Here is a 7176-nt window from a genome sequence, read left to right as displayed (position 1 = left end):
AAAAAATATATTACAGCTACATCTAAAGCTCCCTATCTGCCTCCTTTTCTCCTCTCTGTCCTCTCCTCAAAGGAAACCCCTTTTTAACTAGGTGATATCATTCCTATTCAAGGCAATGCTTGTACATTTGCACAGTCAAAACATGGAGACACCAAAACTATTGGAGACACCAAAACTATTGGAGACACCATTCTGGACACCAGAGTAGAAAAACAGACTTGTCTATTCATGTAATGTAATGCTATTTAATAGTTAAATAGTGGATGAGTCTTAAAAACCATAAGTAGGGGGAAAAAGTTGAAAAAAGATCTGAAATTATACTGTTTATGTAAATTTTAAAAGCATGTATCAATAATACAATCATTTATGAATACCTCTATATATTGAAATAATACAACATGAATGCATTAATTTTTCAGTGTAATATTTAATATTATTTGATGTGATTTCTGTGTTTCACATAGCTGTTATATACTGCTATAGACTGAATGCTCATGAGCTCCCCAGTGTTGAAGCCTGACACCCTAATATATTGTTTTTGGGGCTTTTGATAGTGTTCTGCCCTCATAAGTGGAATTTAGTGTTATTATGAAAGAAATCCCTCACCTCTCTGGCATATGAGGTTACAGCAAGAAGATAGCAGTCTACAAATCAGAAAGTGGGCTCTCACCACGCATGGAATGTAGCTTGACCTTGGACTTTTCATGCTCTAGAACTGTGAGAAATACATTTCTGTTGTTTATAAGCCACTCAGTCTGTGATATTTTGTTATAGTAGTCAAAACAGATATGTCTTCTGATAGGCATTGTGGAGGATAAGATGTGTAATTTAGGATTCCTAGCTTGCAATGCAGGAGACCTGGCTTTGATCCCTGAGTCAGGAAGTTCCCCTGGAGATGGAAATGGCAACCCACTCCAGTATTCTTGCCTGGGAAATCCCATGGACAGAGGAGCCTGGTAGGTTACAGTCCATGCGGTTGCAAGAGTCAGACGACACTTAGCGACTAAACCACCATCACAATCCTCTAATATGGGTAATATGATTAAATAGAAAGAAACAATAATAGGAAAGAAAAGAAATTAGCTATCACATCAATAGGGTAGCATTTCACAGTGATTTAAAACAAGTCTCAGCAAGTAATGTGGTATTTAATAAATGTTACTGATCATCATTTAATAGATAAGAAAACTGAGGCTTGACTTAACTAACTAATATACCCTAAATCAGCGTGAACAAAGGGGCAGAGTCAGGATTGAAACCTGTATTCATCTGACTCTAGACCTATTTTTTTAATTATAGATTATTGTACTAATTGGACCTATTTGTTAGCTCTTCTGAGAAAAGATCTATTTTTTTTAAAGCTTAGTTAAATCTTTCAGGACTAAAGACAACATTACAGGGACAGAAAATATATCAGAGATTGCCAGGAATTGGGGTGGAGGGTGACTATAAAAGGGGTTCCAGAGAGATTGGGGCTAACCAAAATGTTCTACATATTGATTGTGGTTTCATTGGTCAAAACTAATAGAACTATATAAAAAGAATGAATTTTATTCTGGGTAACTTACACATCAATAAACCTGACATTAAGCAAACAAAGAAAAACTAACCAACAAAACTGCCAAAGTCTCATGGATAAACACCTTGCTCTGGGTGCAAAGGCACTCTTCTCTTGCTAACTCTTGACCATTTATTCTTGCTAAAAAAGTTTGTGGAGAATTTTAGGGAAGAGTCCTAGGTCAGTGCCCACAAAGTCAAATAAAATCTAGTCTGTTTCTACTGTAACTTCTGTTTGACAAACCAAGAAAGGTGGGCCAGCGTTAAGAAAGGACTTTCCTTTTGTTGAAAGGGAAGGAGAAAGCCCATCTGAGAAGCACTGCAGTGTTATCCAGGGAGCCCTTCCTGTTGAACAGACCTCGAGTGTTTAGACAGGCTTGCAGAAGAAAGAGACAGCCTCAGGACAGAGAGGCTCTTCCCGCCTCAGGAGCCATGGCACGCCTGAGCTGTCCTCTCCTGAGCCCTCGTCGGCCTGTCCCTGCAAATCACACACCGAAAAGCATGTGCATCTTGCAAGAGGAAGAAAGCCTCTCTAAACTTCGGTTTGAATATCCCACAGAACAGGCCGGCAGCTCAGATTCTCCCACGGTTGCTGCGACAGAGGCAGAAAGACAACGCGGGGAGCGATCTAATCAAGGCAGTCAGAGCTCTCACCATTCACAGTGTGGTCAGAGCTCTCACCATTCACAGTGTGTCTCAGCACTTTTTGGTCTTCCTCCTTGAAGGCTGGACTTCTTTGTAATGCTGGGCTGAAGAGTCTTAGCCATTCTCTGAGTCAGTTGTAGAAGCCAGCAGGATAGGATATTAACAAGGTTAAAAGGTGTTACGTGTCTCCCTGTACCAGAGCTGTGGCTTCCCTGGTGGCTCAGACGGTGAAGCGTCTGCCTGCAACGCAGTAGACTGGGGTTTGATCCCTGGGTCAGGAAGATCCCCTGGAGAAGGAAAGGGCACCCCACTCCGGTTCTCTTGCCTGGAGAATCCCATGGACGGAGGAGCCTGGTAGGCTACACTCCAGGGGATCCCAAGAGTTGGACACGACTGAGCAACTTCACTTTCTGTACCAGAACACTTGCACGACTATGGGGCCTTCACTAATTTCTTGCACTTTCCTGAGGGAATTAGTTAAAATTACCAGTGTGAAGAGTATTTGATTTAGATTAATCCCCCTTTTCCAAGCAGGACAGACTCGTTACTCTGATTGGCTGTCTTAGCCCTACTGCCCTTCTTGCTTGAGGAAGGAAGAAAAAGTTTCTGGTTCATAGCTCTTGATGGATAAGTGGAATGGGTCATTTTCATCCTTTCATGACACCCATGAAAAGCATAGAACCAGCTGGAGAGCCAAGTCAATGCAACGAATGGCAAACCCACATTTCATAATCTTCAGCAAGACCAAAAAAACTAAAAAAGAATATGCAAATGCCATGTCCTCTGTACGTTAACTCTTTCAGCACTCTGGGTCATGACTGGTAATATTTGAGGTCCAATTAAAACCAGCTGGGGACTGTATGCAAGACAGCAAAAGAGACACAGATGTGTAGAATGGACTTTTGGACTCAGAGGGAGAGGGGGAGGGTGGGATGATTTGGGAGAATGGCATTGAAACATGTATACTATCATGTAAGAAACGAATCGCCAGTCTATGTCCGATGCAGGATACAGGATGCTTGGGGCTGGTGCATGGGGATGACCCAGAGAGATGTTATGGGGAAGGAGGTGGGAGCGGGGTTCATGTTTGGGAACGCATGTACACCCGTGGTGGATTCATGTCAATGTATGGCAAAAACCAATACAGTATTGTAAAGTAAAATAAAGTAAAAATTAAAATTAAAAAAAAAACAAACCAGCTGGGGGAAAAAGGATCATTAAAGATTTCAAAAGGCTTTATTTTTTTACAAAGGGGAAAAAGACTACAACCACAAAACGTTTTTTAATTCATTCTAAATAAGACTTTGCTAAGCTTTATGAACTTTCTCTAAATTGGAAGCCAGAAGGATGCCTTTTTCAGAGCAAGCAAATTACCAGAGATAAGATCTAAAATGTAGTTCTCAAAGTCTATGGTGCAATCCAGTCTCCTGCCAATTGTTAATATGTAGATTCTGACTTAGTAGATTGAGATTCGGCATATCTAACAAACTCCTAGGTGATGCTGTTGAGCTACAGAAACTACAAGAGATCTAACTAAAACACTATTTGCAAACTGAAGGGCCTGAGCCACACAAATCATTCAAGTTATTCACTGTAACACAGACATTTACTATTAACTTGCATTCTCATTTTTGTTAAAATCTGGTATTAAATTTCTTTTTCGTTTGCGTATCTGATCATCTATGGACAGCTACAGGCTGCCTGACACAGCAGGAAGAACCTAAAATAATATTGGCCGGTTACTGGCTCCTGACTTACTTTGAGATACATTTTTTATTTCCTTGTCATGAGGATAAATTCACAATAAATCCGCCTTTCTAAATGCATATGAACATTTGTGAAATCATCACTCCTTTTCTATCCCAAATCAGAACTGCTTCTCTCCAAATCTTTGAAATTTTTGCCTCTGAAGAAACCTGTTTTTTAAGAAAGTGCTTTAAAAATAATATGGTCATCCTGCCTGAATCCTTAGAACACTGTTATATGTGGCGTGAACACGGATGACTCAGATTTTATAAAGACCCTGACATAGATGATTTGGAAAAATAAACAAACAAAAATCCATTAATAAACCAGCTCTACAAATCTGTTGCTTATTTGGAAAGCGACAGGCTATGAGAATAGACAACTCTTAAAATATTTCTTTTAATTATATAAAATCATTAACAGGTACTATTTCCAGACATAATTACATATTTTAAAACCAAGGGGAAGAGGTGGGTGTTTCTGAAATCTTGAGCAACAACTGGACCCATTTTTAGTGGTTTAGACACACATAATTAGCAGCTTAATTTCCTCTGTGGCTAAGTTAGCCTTAAGATTTCATTTAATAACAAGCACAATTTTACAGCCAGAAGCAAGGTTCTAGCACGAGCTTCAGCTCAGCATTGCCCTCTGCCGGTCCTCAAGCAATTCATGCTGCCCTGCTCCGTGCAAAGGCATCAAATTGCAAATAGCAGTTGGGCTGCACAAAAATTAATTGCGAGAGAAATGAAGAAGTATAATTCACTTAAAACTGTTTAATGAGACTTTTATTTTTAGCTGAACAACAAAAACACATGAAAAATTATAGTATTAATTGCCTTTTCTCCAGTCTCCCAGACAATACTCATTATCATAGTAGCCTTGAAGCAGGTTTCCCTTTCACACTACTTAGCACAATTATGTCTACTACCTCCACGCAAAGGATGGCCGAAACAACTGTTGCTCAAAAGAGCAGTTTTTACCCATCAAGTAAACAAGTCAAACATGGGCCATTTTCTGCCTGGTAAGCCCAATTTTGACCTTATATCCCAATCTCTTTATGCAATCATTTTGTAAAAGGGGAAGGGGAGTGGTGAGGATAAGGTTGCGTCTCTGCCCATAGGGCCAGTCACATTGTGTAAGCACTGAGCATGACTGACCGCCAAGAGTTGGAGATGTGTTTGAAGATTCCTGCTAATGAGCTGACAAACGTCAAAGCTGCTTTGTTCAGAGTCTATGCTCCTCGCCTTCACTTTTCATCAGAACTGGAAGATCTGACAATTTTATCAGTCCTTCCAATCAAAATTCCAAGAGGGCTATATGCCATGTGCGGAAATGCTATTGCTATGTTATGTAAACTTTTCTTATTCTGTCTGAAATAGGAATCAGAAGCTTTTGCTAGGAACTGGAGAAAACAAATGAATATTCCTATCAGAAATGCAGGTAGATGAGAAGTACAAGAAACACTAGTGTCCCAAAGCATTGATGCTATATGAGGCTGTATCCTTTTTTTTTTAAGTTTTTGGGGGTTTTTTTGACATGGGCCATTTTATAAAAGTCTTTATTGAATTTATTACAATATTGTTTCTGTTTCATGTTTTTTGGCCAGGAGGCACGTGGGATCTTAGCTCTCCAACCAGGGACTGAACCTGCCCCCCTGCACTAGAAGAGGAAGGCCTAACTACTGGACCGCCAGGGAAGTCCCAAGGCTGTATCATTTTATGTACCGAACCAGCTACCTCAGATAGAATGTGCTGGGCTGAGATTCTGTGGATAAAGAATCCTTCTCAGTAAAATCTATTATTTACCAGAATTTATAAAAATCTGGACTTGGTTTAAGACTGGAGCTTATATGTCAGCTCTGGTACTTTAGTATGAGCTATATGGTTTGACCTCAAATATCTTCCATTTCCTAAGTCTTGATCTGCTTATATATATATAAGTGATGTGATAATATGACTCATGTAACATGGCTGTTAAATTAGATAAATTGTGAAAATATGAGTCAAGCACTCTAAATATGCGTGAATTTGGAACCGAAGCTCCAAGATCGTTGGGAGAGAGGTGGTGTGTTAGAGCTGCACGGAAGAGACTGATATATCTGAGAACAGCTAAACATCTGGGCTTCCTGATGTCCAGGTCAGGATTTGAATCCTAGCCCTACTACTCTCAGTTACTTTGGGTAAGTTGCCTTATCTCCCTTAAACCTCAGTGGCCTCATCTGTAACAGATAGATCATGGTAATTCCATCTCATGGTGTTACTGTGAACTGTACAAGGACACTCACCGTTAGGGGGCTATAGTTATAGTAAGTGTTCCTACAAGTAGTAGATGTTTGTATGAAACTTGGCTGCTTTGGGGACCTTTCTTCAAATTTCAGAGATAACATTTTGGTTGGCTTTATGACCTTGCATATTGCAGAGCTAAATGTTATAACCACATTGCTCTGTTTTAACTTGTAACAAGGTTAACTATGTTTTATCTAAGGAGTTAAAAATGACAAACAGGATAAAGAGTTACGTAGGGAAAAGGTCTAATTTGTAGATCAAGAAAGTCAGCCAGTGTCTGTCCGTAGAGCTGTTAGAAAGAATCTTTAAAGGTGGTTCACAGATTTCATTGGATGCACGACAATGACCTTGACTACTATCACTTCATATTTTCCTCCTCTTTTAAAAGGCAACGACCCAACTAATTTACAGCTCTGATTCTAGGACACCTGAGAAGGAAGAACATCACAGCATCTTCTGTCTGGCATCTGGTACCAATGCTACTTAAGAAACCATTAAGAAACCTCCTGGGTGGAGAAGGGGCTGCCTGCTTTCCCACACTGTCTTCTTCTCATGAGCATATTCCCAGAAGAAAAACAAAACAAAACAGAACAAAACAAATCAAAACAAAAAAGCGGGAGAGAGAAGGAGATAGATGCATAGACTGGCGAAATTTTAGAAAGCCAATAAATGATGTTTTTCTTCCCTGCCTATGTTTGGAACCAATTAAGAAAGAGATAGGAGACAGATAGCTGAAGATGAAAATATTAGCTTTGCAAATGGTAACAGCTGGATCAGAGTAAGTGGCATCGGGTCAGTGTCCACGTGGGCTTCCTGGCATTTCAGCTCTGAGTTAGACAAATATGCTCACTAGCCAAGGGCAGAGCTGGGCCACTGTGGAGCCCTGAATGCATAGGTGAGAGCAGGTGGGGCATGTGAGCTCTGAACAGAGGAAAGTACAGCA

Source organism: Budorcas taxicolor, chromosome 8, assembly GCF_023091745.1.
Source record: "Budorcas taxicolor isolate Tak-1 chromosome 8, Takin1.1, whole genome shotgun sequence".
NCBI classification, from domain to species: Eukaryota; Metazoa; Chordata; class Mammalia; order Artiodactyla; family Bovidae; genus Budorcas; species Budorcas taxicolor.
The sequence above is the reverse complement of the archived record's forward strand: the minus strand, read 5'-3'. Positions refer to the sequence as shown.